The 17691-nt window shown below is 40.8% G+C and overlaps 1 protein-coding gene across 17 annotated transcripts in view; it reads right to left on the minus strand.

Annotated features, from left to right (window-relative positions):
* CCSER2 (coiled-coil serine rich protein 2) overlaps positions 1-7224 on the minus strand; it is a 163767-nt gene extending 156543 nt beyond the window's left edge. For all 17 annotated transcript variants that reach the window (XR_014075052.1, XR_014075053.1, XR_014075062.1 and 14 more), the window contains exon 1: positions 7012-7224. The gene's annotated coding sequence lies outside the window, so the exon portion shown is untranslated. The remainder of the gene's footprint in view (positions 1-7011) is intronic.
* Positions 7225-17691: the final 10467 nt, after the last annotated feature.

Raw genomic sequence — 17691 nt, forward strand, 5'->3', positions numbered from 1 at the left:
AGCAACTAAACAACAACAACAAAAGTAGCTGACATATTACATATATACTTGTTTACTTCCTGTATCTTGTTACTAGAACATAAGTTCCTACAAGAACTCAAAAAATATGTTTTCTTCGCTGCATCATTACTAGCAAGTGCCCAGCTGGTATTTGTTGAATGGCTAGATGGCATGAATGAAGAAAATCCAGATTCAGGAACTGGTCTCAAAGTCTGGGCTGAGGAACCTTACCATGAAGAAATCCTCAAGTCATTAAAAAAAAAGTCAACTGCAAAACTAGCCACAAAAACGACCAAATCTACATCTCTAGTTGATGCCAATTATAAATAAGGGCTGACAAGTCCAGACTATCTTAAAATAAAATAAGCTTGAGATAAAATTTTTAAATAAACGAAGAAGAAATGGCCATCCCTGCCTCCCTGTAAAGAAATACCAGCTGGTTATGTTTCCTGTAGCCTGGCCTACCAATTCAGATCAAAATATCACCAGATCCGTTCTATACACTTCAACAGCTCTTATGAATAGTCCCAGCTTTTCTGAGCTATGGTCTTCTGAGAAAATTGTAACTCCCAACCCTAACACTGGCTGCCAAGACATAATGGTCAGAGAAAGCTCTCAAACTTCCCCAAAGCACTCAGGCTGCAACCAAGTCTCATTAATATAATGACAACAATAACTCAAAGTAGCTTCTGGTGACTGCCTATCTTCACTGTCTCTAGTGTATCCACTAGGGGCTCCGTCATCAAAAGATTGTGGTATTTTGATATGGGAGGACGGGTGTGTGTGTTGGGGGGGGGTGTGGGGGTGGGAGGGATTCAAAGAAACAGGACTTGCATTTTATTTTTTTCCATTTTAAAGAGAAGTAGATTGCCAGGCAAATCGAAACATCTGTTAAGATATAAGATGTCACCTGGGTTCTTCAATATGACACCAAAACAGAGATCACAGAAGAACCAAAACCCTAAGAAATCCAGCATTCCTCAATTAAAGAGCTGTCTTGCATCTCCCATTACCACACATAGAATTGAAGATATGGGGCAGGAGACCATGCCAAAATGGACAGCTGGGAGCAGTAATGAGGGAGGGAAAAGAGTAACAACTGGAAAGGCAGGAGAGAGGAGTAATTACCTGTATTTTTTCTCTTTTCCCCTTCCTATTCTACTTACCAAGTACAGAAACTGGGCAGAAGGAAAGAGAAAGGACAATGCAGACAGTGAAGGAAAGGATGCTCTGAGGCAAATGGCAGCAGACAATATCATGCACAAACTCCTTTTCTAAGTGACTCTTTGAAAAACAGACAAATAAAGTAAGTTAGGAACTGATCACGAAAATTTAAAACAAGTTTCTACACCTTAGATAATGATAGAACTATACAAAGAGAACACAGATTCTTAACTATTTGGAATGATGGTCAACAATCCTCAAAAATGATCTAAATATTTTCAAATTAACTTTCTGATCGATGTGGAAAATGTGAAAATCTTTCAGGGATGCAGGCTTTAAGAATCCTCTGGCTTCCAAATAACTGCAAATTTCAACCAATCAGTCAGAGAGGTAATTCTGGAAGCATTCAAGGCAACCAACTAAGGAGAAAAGAACTGAAAACTCAAGAGACTACACCTATCATACTCTTGCTTGGTCAATTCACTTAAAAAGAAAGGACCATTCTGATTGGTTGCTCTCTATAGGCTGAGTCAGGACCCAGCATCAGCACCTGCAGCAAGCAGATGGCAGAAGCTATAAAGAGGACACAGCATACTCTGAAAAAGGTACTGAGGAGGGGAAAAGGTCAGAAACAAAGGAAAGACTATTTAATTTCATAGAGCCACTGGCCACCAGCAAATCACACGAGGGCACACAAACCAAAACCATTTGTAGCTTGAGGTGGCATTCTGTATTCACTTCAGTGCTAACACCTCCCTCTCCTTAACACACCTAATCCTGCACTGATGGCTTTTCCCCCTTCTCTCTGACAGCTGTCTCTCTCTAGAGCTTCTCTTCCTCCAGCCACGTTTTGATTTTGGTGATTTCATGTTTCCTACCCCCAGTTCAGTTTCTTGCCATCTTCCTGTATTAGCTCATGACTTCTACTCAGTTACTGTCCTTGACAAGTACATAACCCAATAGGGGAGGTAGATGTGTCACTAAGTTAGGTACAATAAATCACAGTCAGTGCTATGAACAAAACAGAACAAAGTGCTGTGAGCACATAGTCACTTGTCATAACCCCACTGAATAACGTCCAAATCAACACTCCAGCTTCCCACTCTCTTACCAGTTACCAAGCTCCATATATTTCCATAATATCCCCTGATCTCTACTTCCAACTTGCAGTTCAGGCTTCGTTTCTCATTAGACCTATTTCAACCACTTCTTATCAGAAACACAATTCAATATATATCCATAATATGTAAATATACATATGTCAATATGTATCCAATAACATAGCAGCCATCTCCCTAAAAGATATAACATTCTATATCATCCCCTTGCTTTGAAACATCTAATATGCTTCCAGGACCTGAAAGATAAAGTTCAAATCCTTAGCAGGGAAAATAATATATTTTTTAAATAGAGAACTTCAAAAGCGGGCAGACTGAGGTCTAGTTCCAATGCTTACTAGCTGTGCTACCTTTGGCAGATCACCTTCCCTCTCTTTCTCATTTGCAAAATGAAAATATGAAAAGAACCCATATCTTAGGATCATTATGAAGATTAAGGAAGAAGTTCTATTCAAGTGCCAGCAAAGTACCGGCAATCAATGTTAACTATCATGCCAAGACTGTCTCATCTATCTAAACTGTCTTATTCCCAAAGGAAGAAGATAACCAAAATTTTATTTTCATATATTTTAGAATGATTAACAATAAAAGTTAAATCAGAAATGATCTTCTAGTTAATCCTGAACCAACAAAAATTTCAATTAACCAAAATATTGCTTTCATGAAATTTCTGGTCTAAATTTACTTTATTTTTTTTTAATCCATTTATTAAAGAAAATAACTATATTAGCTTCATTTTGTTTCCTATCCAAGTTCAAGAAGAAAAAAGACAGTAGTTTAGCAACGGAAATTCAGATATTCATAAGAATGTGATTCTCTTTAGTATAAAATCCACATAACTTAAATGCAATTACAACTGCATGTATTATTGTTAAAGATATATATATATAACAAAACAAACTCTACAAGCTTAAGAAAATAAAAATATGCATCACATGGTGGAATGACATTTTTCTAAGACCTCACAATCAAAAGATGAAATCTCACACAAAAAATTTTAAGTCAATGATTTTAACAATTTTAAAATTGAAAGTCTACAGCAATAAAAATAACAAAAATAAAACACATCACAAACATATTTCAAGAGAATAATATATTTATGAGGCTAAGTGCTAATGAAAATTAGTAAGAAGATGCCAGTAAATTTATAGGCAAAAGACAAACAATCCTACAAAGAAGAAACTACAATGAGAAAAATACTGCACTTCCTTTTCTATTGTGAACAGTGATCTTAGACACCAGATACTCTTATACTCACTTGAGAAAAAAAAGTTAAAAACAAAAGCCTGTAAAAGTAAAAAATAAAACTGGTCAACCAAACTGCTGGAAGCAGTGTAAATAAATACTACCTTCAGAAATAAATCTGGCAATATTTTTCAAAGATGACAAAAACCTTCACACCTTTTGACCTTATAATCCTCCCCCTGGAACTTTAGCCTAAAGGTAAGAAGCAAAACAAAGGACCTCTACAAGTTAACTAACTGCATCCTGTGAAAAATGGGAAGCAGCTTAGATATCCAATTATTATAAATAAATAAATTCACTGTAACACTGTATAATAATTTAAATGCATAAAAACCATAGCAATAAGAAAACATTAAATATGAAAGCAAATATTGAACACTGTATCTATGCTTTCATTATAGTACAAAATCGTGTATATATGACAAGTAAATGAGAAAAAACTTTAAGTTTATTTTGATTTTTTTTTATTTCTTTGACCATTAAGTAGTCTGCTGATATTGATCAGGCCTATTATACTAAGTACACATTTCAAAACTAAGTTTTCAAAGGCATAAAACCAATTTTTCTTCCCCAAAAAACCTATCATGTAGGTGTAATCAGATAGCTTTTCTCACATACAGCTAGCCATACATGTAATTTTAACCATGCTATTAGCCAGCTGCAACCTTATTCTATTAAATCTTACTTTACCGTCAAAATGTAACTTTATGTGGGGTCTCCATATGGTGAGCAGAAGCCACTTATTACAGGGCTCTCTGTCGAGCAATGAGATCCAAAACTCTCTAGACAAATGGAATAGTGAGATTAGGTTTCTCCTATATTCCCAAATGAGTCATCATGTTTCTTCGCCTCAAGGGTTCTAAGACCCTAAGAGTGGCAGGCAGCTAAGCAGTCAAGCAGGTTGAAGGTGATTTGCTCTCCCTCTGAAAACTGGTAACTTCCTCACTTTCCCCAAGAACACCATGGAATAATGAAAAATACACAAGTGTGACATCAGGAGATATGGGATACAAGTAACTCTAAGTAACCTCAAGTAAGGTTCTTGCCCTTTGGGGCTTTAGTTCTTTAATGAGTGAAAATTTTAAAGTTGAACCAAATTATCTATTAATTCTTTCAAGTTCGATATTCCACTAATAGACCCCCTTAACTAAATACATCCAAACCTCTCAAAATCTCCTACTGTGATTGTAACAAGAGTTAGAAATAAGAAACTGGGGGCAAGGACACAGATGGTCAAAAGACCTGGATTGTATCCTAGTTCTGTCCCTTTCTACCTGCATGACCTTGGCCAAATCTGTCTTAAAATAAAGGTCTAACTTAAAAAAGCAGCCATCCTTACTGGTCATACTCTTTGTCATTCTTGTATCATAAAACATATTGGCTTCTTTTTATAAAGAGTTTCATAACAGGGTTTATGAATAGGGTTTTCAAAAATTGGGTTTCATTCCTAACTAGCAACAGTTAAGTTTGACTTTATCCTTACAAATTGTAAAGCACCTTGTGCAGTCATCTCTTCTGTTTTCTAACATGGAAAGAGGTAGCTAACATGCTTTGCCTAGAAACTATATTCACGATTAGGAGCATTCCTCAAAAATTCATTCAATGAACAGTTTGTGAGCACCTGTGTCATACAACAGCATGTGTTAAGAGTTGCAAATGTCTCTTTCCTTAAGCCCGAAAGTCTAGTGGACACAGACATATTAAGAAATCATTAACTACCAATTGACAGGTACTAACTGCAGAATGTACAATGTACTAATAGATTAGCGGAGACAAGTGTCTGTACAAGAGTCAGAGGTGATAATTTGGTCAGGTCTTGAAGGGCAAGTTGTTTACTAGAGAAGAATTCTCAATAGAGGCAACAGGTAAATTCTCAATAGAGGAAAAACCACAAAGGAAGAGGACATCTTCAGAAAACTCTAAGTAGTCTTTGTACAGAGAGGGCAGGCAAAATGGTAGAAGATGAAATCAGAAATATAGACAAGTACCAGAAACTGTGAAGAACTCTGACTTTTATCAAGTACAAATTATGAAGAGTCACTGATGGATTTTTAAACACGAAATTAAAAAGTCTCCCCTTCTTCCCCCATTCAAAGTTGAGTCAAACAGAAAATGTAGGTCTGAGTGAGGAAAGGCAGAATAAATTGTCTTATGTTTTTGTTAAATGGAGAGCTCCTGCTCTTCAGGATGGCTTCCAGCAGTTTGTTACTACGGCATATTAATACAACACTAAAGTAAAATTGCATGAGTATGAATTAAAACTAAAAGGTCAATCAAGTGTGTGTTGTGTGTGTTACCTAAAGATTATTTGACATCAGTGTTGATGAACCACCAAAGAAAACAAGCAAGAAACTACTAAAGATACTAAGTAGTAAATGAAGAGGTAAACAATAATAACGTCTGACTTCAGGCAAAATAGGGAGGAGTGCTTCAATTCTTGTAATATATAAATCAATTACAGATAAAACATGTTTTTTGTGACTATCTTCTGCAGAAAGCAAGTATCTTAAATTCATTCAGGTTAAAGAAGAAGTGCCACAACCACACTCTCTTTAAACTAGTCTAAAAGATTACACTTGAGAAATTTTTTTAAATGGCAAAATTAATAGGTTCGATTAATATTTCAATGCTGGGGGGGGTGAAAAGGAATGTCTTTCAAAATATTATTTTGAAAAGCTGCCTTCCAGTTATTTTACCAGTGGGAGCGAAACATACACACTTCAATCTGGGACTGCAAAGAGTCCCTGCATCAGTAATTTCCACACTGCTCAGGCCTAGTCTAGGAACAGAAAGCCTATTTGGCTGGGTAGCCTACAAAGATGAATTTGCAATTATTGAAATTCAAACTCAAGCTTGGCCATCAAAGGCTCCCCCAAAGGATTCATTCTCCCTTTGCCTGACAAAAAAAGTAAGGTGCATTAAAAATATATATATGTAGAAAAACAGCAGATGTGTAAAAAGAAGAGAAGAATCTGAACCTATTCAACGGTGTGGGCCACCAAAGTTTTTCCTCAAGATGTGTTTTAGGGTGTGTCTTTGTTTGGGCCCAGTAATTTTAAAAAGGAAAAGGAAAAAAAAAAACCCACAGTCATTCGGGGCACCCCGGTACTTTCCCCTATCAACCCTCACAAGCATCCTGACTCTGAAATCACTGGGTATCTCAGCTTCCCCCTGATTTCTCCTGAGAGAAGGGCCGCAGCACCAGCGGCCCAAGGCCCCCGATGCGCCTGTCACAGCCCCAGGGGCGAGGGGCGTCTGGCCTCCCCGCTCCACAGCTGCCCGGCCTCAGGCGGCTCGCGGGGGCTCCCGAGGGTCCTCCGGAAGGCAGGAGGCCGGAAGACGCCACAGCCCTATCCCAGGAGCCCAGGTCTGGGCCCAGGACCGCGCTCCCTGCTCAGGGCTGCTGTGGGGGCTCGCCGCCCCTCGTCTCCCGCCCCGGACTTCGCGCCCCGGCCCCGGCTCCCGCCCCGACCCCGGCTCTCACCGTGCGGAGGTCGCGCTGCCTCCTCAGCCGCGGCCCGGCTGCGGGTCGCCCAGCGACCTACAGGCCCAAGGACGGCAGGTGAAGCGAGGGGCCGCCCATCACATCTATGCCGGTCCCGCCGCCTGCCCCGCAGCAGCCACCATCGCGTCCACGGCCTGAGGGAGCGCAGCACTCCAAAGCCACCGCGCCCCCTCCCTCGGCCGGCGCCTGCCTGGACTCCGCCCTCCTGAGCCCGCACACCGCGCGCGCGCAGCCCCGCCCCCCGGTACCCCCGTGCGCAGGCGCGAGCCTTCTGGGGCTAGGCCCCGCCTCTGGGCCCGCCCCCGCCGTCTGACTCCAGCCTCGGCCCACCTCTGGCACCGCCCCCGCCCTCACGCCAGCCTTTCCCAGGCTACGCCCCCCTCTCGGGACCCGCCCCCTTCCACTGACCTTGCCTCTCTGCCCCCTGACTCAGGCCTTTGCTGGATCCAAACCTGTGATGCCTCTAACAGGCTGACCGACCTATAGCCGACCTCCTGAACCAACATTTGTCGCCTGACCGTGGTCAAACCTGGCAATTCAACCTCCTGACCCTGAAAAGTTAGGAGTAATCTGAGCTTTGGGTCTGACATGGGCTTCTCTCGCACCTTTCAATAGAGAAGACACCTCTAACAGTTTGTATTTCTAAGTCCATCCGTGTTCTCTGCCCTCCCGTGCTTGCTCTGGGTAGTGTCAGAACCACACACTCTGCCAGATCTTGCTGAGATTGAGGGGAAGGAAGAGGCACACCGGAGTGCTGAGAATGGAAACAAATTCAGGACACTATCATTCTGGGTTTCCTTTGCCTGGGACCAGGTCCTCCTTCCCTTTGGGACTTCAATCACGGGTAGGCCTTCTCTTCTTTCTTTCTTGATGGCTGGGCCTGTTAGTGTCTTGGGTTTCCTTTGCCTGGGACCAGGTCCTCCTTCCCTTTGGGACTTCAATCACGGGTAGGCCTTCTCTTCTTTCTTTCTTGATGGCTGGGCCTGTTAGTGTCCTTGCGCCTGGAGGCCTCCGCCCTGGATACGGCTGGATATAAAAGCCCTGGAGCTGCCCTTATGTAGCAATAAGCTAGCTTCTACCTGAAATTCTTGGGGACCAGCCTTATCAACATCTCCACTGCAGTAAATAATATTTAAGGAGAATTTCTTGAAAAATACTTATTTCCTCCCTCCTCCAGATCAGCGATACTCCAAGGGGAAAGGGAATGAAAATTGCCAGACTGATACCAGGGAGCATGCCTGACTTGTCGAACCACATTTCTCTTAATATGATCTAATACTTTTATATTTGGAAAATAAAGTGTCATTTTTAATATCAAACCCCAAAGTTAAAGATTAAATTTCTTGGATGATAAGATGTATGTTTAAAATGTTGAGAAAGACTAGATCTAAACACTCTATAATTTATCTTTGGATTAAGTCAGGTAATTAGACAAACACCAGACTGAACCCTTGAACACAGCCCTCAAGAACATCCTCAAGAGATGCACTTACTAACATGTGTTTTGGGAGTTATGTCATCAGCTAAACTGATACGTGGTTCAAAAAGTGGCTCCTCATGGCTCGTATACATAGGAACTGGGGAAAATGCTACATACTCGATAGTACGCATACGAGGGCCAGGGAAAGGAACATCTCTCAGTTTTAAAAGCCAGAAAGAGCTATGCTTCTCAAAACTGCTAGGTTGCTCTCTTGTGATTCTCAAAAGACTAGAGGTCATCATGTTTCCTCTTTTCTTTGGCAGCTCTTAAGTACTGTCCCCTTTCCCTTCCTCCTCTACAGAGGTTATTGAGTCTTGCTATGTATGAACAGTTCCAGTTTCATCTAATTTTCCTTATTGGGAAAAGTGCTGTTTACTCTTAATTCCAATTTCATTTAATTGGTTGTTATCATTAATTCTATCAGGCACATAAGCTATATATAGAAAAGCTTTTAATATTAAATACAAATATATTGTATATATCCATGGAAGTCTGACCTCTGAGACTCTTAAGCCAGTTTATGACAGAGGTTAAAGGTGAGAGGGCAGATCAAGATGAGCAGTGGTTCACAAATTTTAGCATGCACCAGAATCACTTGGGGAGCTTAGCAAACCATAGATGGCTGGTCGCCACCCCCAGAGTTTCTGATTCAGAAGGCTTGGGTGGTACCCAAGAATTTGTATTTCTAATAAGTTCCTGGAAGGAATAATGTCCACACCTTTAGAACCATTGTTACTAACAACGATCTATGCAACTATCATCCTAGTCAGGTAGGAGATGACTGTCTTCCAGGAACCCATGAATCACTGATGAGAGACAAAGGTTTAAGTGTTATGTGTTATCATGTGGGTAAATATCATAACTGTGACAGCCTCATCACAAGCTAGGCAGCAGAGAACAGATGAGAAGGCCAGGGTATGAGCCCAGCCCCAGGAGCAGGAGGAATAGAATAGAAATAGATGAAAAGTCAGGGGCAGTGTATAAAATGCTGAGCTGGGAATGTTGGTGTTTTGACAAACCTTCCTTGTTTTTTGGGATGGACCCAGTGCTATCAGGGCAGAAACAGGTAATTGGATGATCTTTCCAATTGCAGTCTGGACTTGCTTAATTAAGAAAAATGGTATGACAGCACAGAATGTCTGGGAGGTGAGGTGTCTGACTTATGGATGTTTGTATGGGAATGAATCTAGAGAAGAGTCAGCAAGCATATTTATATATTTTTACCATGCATGTTTATTAGATTAAAAAGTATCTATAGTAGAATCATAATAGATAAAGCAAAAGACTTTTCTCACAATTCTCAAACACACTTAATACAATAATGTTACACAATAATGAACACACTTAATATAATCATAATATTTCAGTGTATTTTCTTAATTTTATAGACATCTTAATATGTTTTACTAGTTTGGAGTTAGTATTCCTAGGGACTTTCTGTATTAATTTATTGCTTAAGGACTGTAATACACGTTTACTATCTTTGAAAACATACTCAACATCACTAATCATCAGTGAAATGCACTTCAAAACCACAATAAGATATCACCTCATATCTCTTAAAATGGCTATTATCAAAAGAAAGAAAAAATCAGATTAAAAAATTGCTGGCAAGGATTTGGAGAAAAGAAAATACTTGTGTAGTATTGGTGGGAGTGTAACTTGGTACAGCCAGTATGAAAAAAACTGTAGAGTTTCCTCAAAAAATTAAAAATAGAACTACCATGTGACCCAGAAATCCCACTTCTGGGTGTATATTTGAAGGATATTGAAGCACTATCTTGAAACTCTGTACCTCAGTGTTAGTCACAAAAAATTCACAATAACCAAGACATGGATGAATAGATAAGGAAATTCTTCAGTGAAAATGGTCTATGGTTTCCTTTTATTGGGCTAAAAATCTTTGGAATTTATTCCAAATAAATTGAAATGTACTGAAATAAAAATCTGGCAGTCTTCATCAGGCTTGGAGATTAACATTATATGTGCTTCCTAAAAAGAAACGCTCTGAAGTAATTTAAGTAACAACGAAATTATTTGGCCTTTAAAGATTATGTGGAATCTCTTTATGAAACATTTGACTTAGTGATTCTTTGTGTGTTAGTTTTTGTGCAATAACTCTTTGGCCTTTTCATTTCTTTTACAGTAATTCACTTGTTTAGACTTTCTGTCTCTATTAGGATCAATTTTGGAAGCTTCTCTTTGCCTAAAAACATACCCATTTCTTCTAAGTTTTCATGTTTACCTGCATAGAGTTGCACAAAATGCTTTTTTCTTAAAAATTGTTTTCTCTGTTTTTATGTGATTTTCCCCTTATTTTTGTGATTTCTCTTTTTAAATAGTAACTTAGCTAATGGTTTATCCCCTTTAATGCAATTTCTCTCTTGTATTTGTGTGTGCTTGCCCGCTCAGTCTCTTCGGTTGTATCTGACTCTTTGCGACTCTATGGACTGTAACCTGCCAGGCTCCTCTGTCCATGAGCTTATCCCAGGATGGGTTGCCATTTCCTCCCTCAGGGGATCTTCCCAACCCAGGGATCGAAACTGTGTTTCCTGCATGCTCCTGCATTGGCTGGCAGATTCTTTACCATTTGAGCCATTTCTGTTTTAAAGCTTAAGTTAGCTAATGGTTTATGCATTTTGTTGTGTTTTTCAAATAACCTGCTTATGGATTTATTGTGCTGGCTGTGCTTAGTCGCTCAGTCGTTTTCCACTCTTTACAACCCCATGGACTGCAGCACACCAGGCTCCTCTGTCCATGGGATTCTCCAGGCAAGAATACTAGAGTACATTGCCATGCCCTCCTCCAGGTGATCTTCCCAACCTAGGCATCGAACCCAGGTCTCCCACATTGCAGGCAGATTCTTTACCGTCTGAGCCCCCAGGGAAGCCCTTGGATCTATTCAGTTGAGTTCAGTCGCTCAGTCATGTCCGACTCTTTGCGACCCCTTGAATCACAGCTCACCAGGCCTCCCTGTCCATCACCAACTCTCGGAATTTACCCAAATCCATGTCCATCGAGTCAGTGATGCCATCCAACCATCTCATCCTCTGTCGTCCCCTTCTCCTCCTGCCCCCAATCCTTCCCAGCATTAGGGTCTTTTCCAATGAGTCAACTCTTCGCATGAGGTGGCCAAAGTACTGGAGTTTCAGCTTCAACATCAGTCCTTGGATCTATTAGTTCTACTCTTTTCTGTTTTCCAAATCATTTTTTTATAATTTTATCTTTATTAATGTCTTTCTCCTTTCTTTTAGCTTACTTTTTTCCTAGTTTCTCATTTTAGATGTTAAATTCATTATATTGATGTTTTTATTTCTATTGCAATCAGGGTGTTTTAAAGCTCTAAGTTTTCCTGTAATAACTGCCTTAGTGGTATCATAGAGATTATATGTCATGTTTTCATTATTATTTTCAAGAAACTTTGCAGTTTTATTTATTATTTTCCCTTCTATCCAATAGTTAATTAATGAGTTAAAGGAAATTTTTTATTTTTCAGAAATTGTCATTAATTTCTCAAAACTTTACAGCATTATGATCAGAGAATGTTATTTGTATAGTTCTATTCTTTGGGATTGCTTAAGATTTTCTTGGTGAGCCAAATATTTGGATAATTTTCATGAATTTTCCATTGTGCACTTCAAAAAAAGGTATATTTTCTATAGGTACAGAATTCTGTATCGTTTTATAGGCTTCTTTAGTTCCCCCTTCCTGCTTCACAATGAACAGGAAACCAAAATTTCAGGACACTGGAAGATAACCTCTAACACAGAAGACAGAGACTTAAACACATAGACCTGAAAGGAACCAGAAACTCTGAAGGAAGAAGAAAACTATCCCCCATTCACTTGCCTCATTTTAAAAACATATAAATAATATATTTAAGGAGTTAGGAAAGAAATAAGAAATATCCTTGCATCCATGAAACAAGAATACATGTTATAAAGAAAGAAATGTTCTGAAAAAACTGTTCAAGAGCCATTGGAAATGAAAAAGATGTAGCAGCAAGGAAAACAAAACGATAAAAGAATAGAAAATAAAGTTGAGGAAATCGCTCAGAAATTTATGAAAGAAGAAAAAGATATTGAGGACAAGAGATTAAATAATTCAGTGAAATCTCCTGAAGGCATGCCAGATTCCTAGAGTATGAAGAGGAAGCCCTCACTGGCAGATGATTCACTGGGGAATGTGGGTTTCATAGGCTCTCCCAGGAGTCTGGGCAGGCAGCATCTTAGCACCCAGACAGGACAAATGCCCTCTCCCCACTGTGTGGCCCACCCTGGCTTTTTGCCTCTGTTGCAGAATAGCACATCTCTAGTCTGACATCCACCCTGGCTACTCCAGTAGAACCTCCTACAGTCCTCTGACCCCATTCACATTAGACCTGACTCTCTCCAGACTATATGCCACAGATAGGACCATTCAAGTATGGGCCCCAAGACCTTTCAAAGGACTTCTCCCTATCCCCTGCTCCCAGGCATTTCTCAGGGTGCCAGACATCCATCTAGGACTTCTACAAATCTTTATTTTGCTTCTTTTTTTGTCATAATATGGTTTAAATTCCTTTCAAGCAAAGCTTCTCAAAAAGGAGCCCTGCAAAGTGAAGGTTTGTGCGTGCCCTGTCACTTCAGTCGTGTCCAACTCTGCCATCCCATGGACTGTAGCCTGCCAGGCTCCTCTGTCCATGGCATTCTCCAGGCAAGGATACTGGAGTAGGTTGCCATGCTCTTCTCTTCTCTTCTTCACCTGGAGAGGAGATCATCCAGGACTCCTGAACTGCAGGTGGATTCTTTACTGCTGAGGCAGTGGGGAAGCCAGGGTCCACCAGTTTTTAGCAGCACAATAGCCACCCCGCTCCTTTGTGGTGAGAGGAAATACCTTAATTCTTTCTGAATGAATCACTATTCCTGAGACTGGACAAAAGGCTACGTGTTAAAGCAGCAAAAACACTAATGCAGGTTTAATTTCCCTACCCTGGAATAAAACTATAATTTCATGTGGCTCTTTAAATAAACGCAATAGGTATGCATGTACTGACATGGGAAACTACCAGGAAGTACTGTGTTTCAATGAAAAACCAAGTTTTCCCATGCTGATGGAGCATGTTGCTCTAGAGCCTAACTGTCTAGCTTGGAATCCTGGCTCTGTCACATGCCATGGATGCTTTGTGGGGCTTTAGAAGCTACATTTTTGGTCCTTCAGTGTTCCTATCTGTAAACAGAGATCAAATGAGGTTATTCTTATAAGAATAAAATGAACCGTTTGCTCTATGACAACCTAGAGGGATGCGATGAGGTGGGGGGTGGGAGGGAGGTTCAAGAGGGAGGGAACATGTGTATACTTATGGCTGATTCGCATTGTTGTATGGCAGAAACCAATGCAATATTGTAAAACAATTATCCTCCAATTACAAACAAATTTTAAAAAAAAGAGTAAAATGAATATATGTAAGCCCCTAGAACAGAGCCCGACACAGAGGAAGTGTTAAATAATTAAATATTATTATAACACACTTCAATTTATATAAAAATTAAGATTGTTATGGGAATATAAATTTATTTACACTGTTATTTAGATGTGCAGATGTATTAGTTTTCTAAGGCTGCATAACAAAGTACTAAAGACTGTGTGGCTTAAACAATACAAATTTTTTTCTCATCTTCTGGAGGCTATAGAAGTCCAGCCTCCAAGATATCTACAGTACTGCTTTCTTCTAAGGCCCCGCTGCTTGGCTTGTAGATCATCTTCTCCCTGTGTCCCTCTGTGTCTACGTCCTATTCTCCTCTTCTTAAAAGCACACCAGCATGTTGAATTAGGACCCACATTAATGATTTCATTTTACCTTAGCTGAAATCCTTTTACTGTAAATATACTACCACTGTAAATACAGATTAATACTTAATTACCATTCCATATACACTCAGTACTGTGGTTAGGACTTTAGCATATGAATTTTAGGGGGACACAATTTAACCCATAATAGCAGAGAAACTTAATCTCCTTTATTTGATTATAACTAATCTGACTTTTCCCCTGACTCCTTATCTGCTGGTTTGGGGGGAAAAAGATTTATCAATCTGCTTAAAACTTGGGCAGAGCTGATCTTTTAAATAATACCTTGATTATGGCAGCATCCATTCCCTGCTTCTCTCTGTAAGAAAGTATCTGAATTTATGGGAGATGGTGGGGGGGGGGCGGCCATAGCTTTTAAGACCTTATGGTTGTGGGGAAGAATTAGGGTCTTCAAAGATGCTGTCTCCTGCCTTCTGTAGTCACTGGAGCTGTGTCTCTTGTTAAACCTTCCAGGTGGAAGACTCCAGATTAGGTAGCAGGAGACACAGTCCTCTTGGCTTGTTCGGGCTCAGTCGCTCTTTCTAGATGACTTGGCTTCACCTCAGCTCCTGCAAATACCACAGAGCTTCTGAAATCTGTCTGTGATCCCAGGCAATTGGCTCAACAATAGACCAGGAAGGAAAGGGATGATGAGTAATCCCAAGGCTCAGGTCGCTGAGGACATTGTAGAGAGGACTTTCAATACAGGGAGCAGTGATTCCAAATCAGCATACACAGTACATAGCAAATATGAGTTACATTATGAGCTAGCATCCATTCCAGTCTGATATAGTGATGGAGCCCCAAAGCAGCTTCTCTAAACAATATGGACACTCTAAGCCAGTTGGCAGCATCTGAGCACTTCCAAGTGACACATCTGGTTTAGAGCTAGGCAGAGTGCAGGGACCAGGCACCAGCAACCCACAGAGGCTTCTGTCAAAAACTATACAAATTAGCCTGGACTTTTCAGCTGGGTAAATGGGCCCATGAACCTCCAGGCAATAATGTGCCACTGATAGGAAACCATCTGCTTAGTGACCCATGGGCTACCTTCTTCCTTTCTTCCCAACTGGCTCCTGTGTCAATTCTGTTTCCAATTTCCCTGGTACTCAGGACCAGTCATGGAGAGGATTCCCATCCTAGGGCACTAACCGGTAGCTAGTTCTTACAACAGACATGAAAGAGGAAGTGCACCCTTAAAGAGTAAGTGACTTGCTCATGATGGAAAAGCAAAACACCAAGGGTCAGGCAGGCACTGGGCTGAGAACACGGCGTCCAGAGTATCACCTGAGTAACCTGGGCAAATTGGAATCCAAGCTCTTGAAAGAGACAATTCCAGACTCCTCTGTACTCCCTGCTCTGCTCCACAGGCACGCTCCATACCCCACTCTCAGGCTCACCCACACTGGGTAAGACTGAGGTTAGGCCAGAGGTTTCAAGTTGAAGAATTTACTGAATAGGTTGGAAAGGCAGGGGGCTGAGAACTGCTGATAGCTTTTATTATTTTTTTATTTATTTGATTATTTATTTGGCTGTGTTGGGTCTTAGTTTCGGCACACAGGATCTTTAGTTGTAGAACGTGAGATCTACTTCCCTGACCAGGGCGTCCTGCATTGGGAGTATGGAGTCTTAGCCACTGAACCACCAGGGAAGTCCCAAGCTGATAGCTTTTAAATCAACATTTATAAATTAACCTTTGCCATTAGTAATAGCAGAGATTTAAAAATAAACCTGAAAATATATTGCTTGAGAATTTTGAGTGGATGGCAGTTTATGATATAGAATACAGTAGGGACAAGAAAAAAAATCAGCAAAATTCAACCTGACAGAGGTTACAACTACACCAAAATTTCTTTCTCCTTCAAGGAAAAGTCAAGGCTTATGTAGCCCAGTATCAGTTGGTATGGGGGCTTGGCACCATCAGTTTCTCTTGAAGTTCCTCTACCATCCCTAGGGTGTGGCTCCCATCTTCAAGATCTAAGTCAACAACTGTGTTCTAAACAGTAGGATGGAGAAAGAAATGAAGACAGGGCAAATGCATGCTCCAGCATTCTCTTAAAGAAGATTCCCAAAAGTGGACAGGACACTTCCTCTTGTATTTCCTCAGCCAAACTTTAGATCCTGGCCACACCTAGTTGTAGGGAAGCTGGCAAATGCATTCATTCCTCTCTATAGTTCTGTGTTCAGACAAACAATCTATGCCTACGAAGAAAAGGAGAATGTGTATTAGAGGCAATCTCTGCCACAGACAACTTCAGTGAAATGTCTGATTGCTTCTCCCTTCAGCTTCCTCCTCTGTGTGATCCAGAGCACCAAGGCACTAAGCCAAGAAAGCCAGGAGATTTTGCTTGAAAAACCTGATCCAAGGACATGTCTAGAAGAAGGCATAGGAATTAAAAGCAAGCAGGGAATTGAACAAAGTTTTTTAATCCTTCCCACGAAATTACTCTCCAATGAACATATTACGATAGCTCAGATGGTAAAGAATCTGCCTGCAATGCAGAAGACCTGGGTTTAATCCCTGGGTCTGATCCCTAGGTCAGGACGATCCCCTGGAGAAGGGAATGGCAACCCACTCCAGTATTCTTGCCTGGAGAATTCCATGGACATACCACGGGGTTGCAAAGAGTGGGACACGACTGAGCAACTAACACTTCACTTCACTTCATGAACATATACAAGAAGTGGCCAACAGGTTTTAGAGTATGTAAGAGAGAAGACTGGAGAATTAAAAAATAGGGAAACTAGACTGAAAGCAAAGACCTTCCTGTATGGGTATATTCTTGGTGCCTAGAATACCATAGTGAGTATTCAAAAATATTTGTTGAATTAGGGAGAAAAAGGCTGATTTTTAAGAAGTGAGAACACAATAACCTGTATGATCAAGGAGTCAGGAAATTGAGATTTTCTGCAGCTCTGGGCCCTGAGAAGGATGCTGACAGGTCCTCGTGGAAAATGACCCTTTGTTTTTCTTACAGGATAAACACGCAGATAAAGCAGAAAGGATTGCTGATTTGATATTACTGAGGTTTGCCTTCCCCATATAAATACTATTTGCCTCCTATGACTGGGGAGGATTTGTGACTCTGGGCTCCTTGCCAGGTGTCAGCATGTCATTGTTGAAGGTCCACAAACTCCCTTCCAGAAAAAGCCATTTCCCTTTTCAGCTAATCTGTTCTGTGGGAGAAATAGAGCGCTGTGGCTAGAACTGGCTCGTTCCTCTCCACCAGTGGCAGGAAAGCCAGGGAGAGCCAGTCCCTGAGGGAAGGGGGACTGCACAGGGTATCTCTTACTGGAAGCTACAGTGTGGGGAGGAGAAGGCAGCTTTGGGGGTTCCCAAGAATGACCCA

The sequence above is a fragment of the Giraffa tippelskirchi genome, chromosome 2 (genome assembly GCF_054371585.1).
Source record: "Giraffa tippelskirchi isolate mGirTip1 chromosome 2, T2T-mGirTip1v1.2.pri, whole genome shotgun sequence".
NCBI classification, from domain to species: domain Eukaryota; kingdom Metazoa; phylum Chordata; class Mammalia; order Artiodactyla; family Giraffidae; genus Giraffa; species Giraffa tippelskirchi.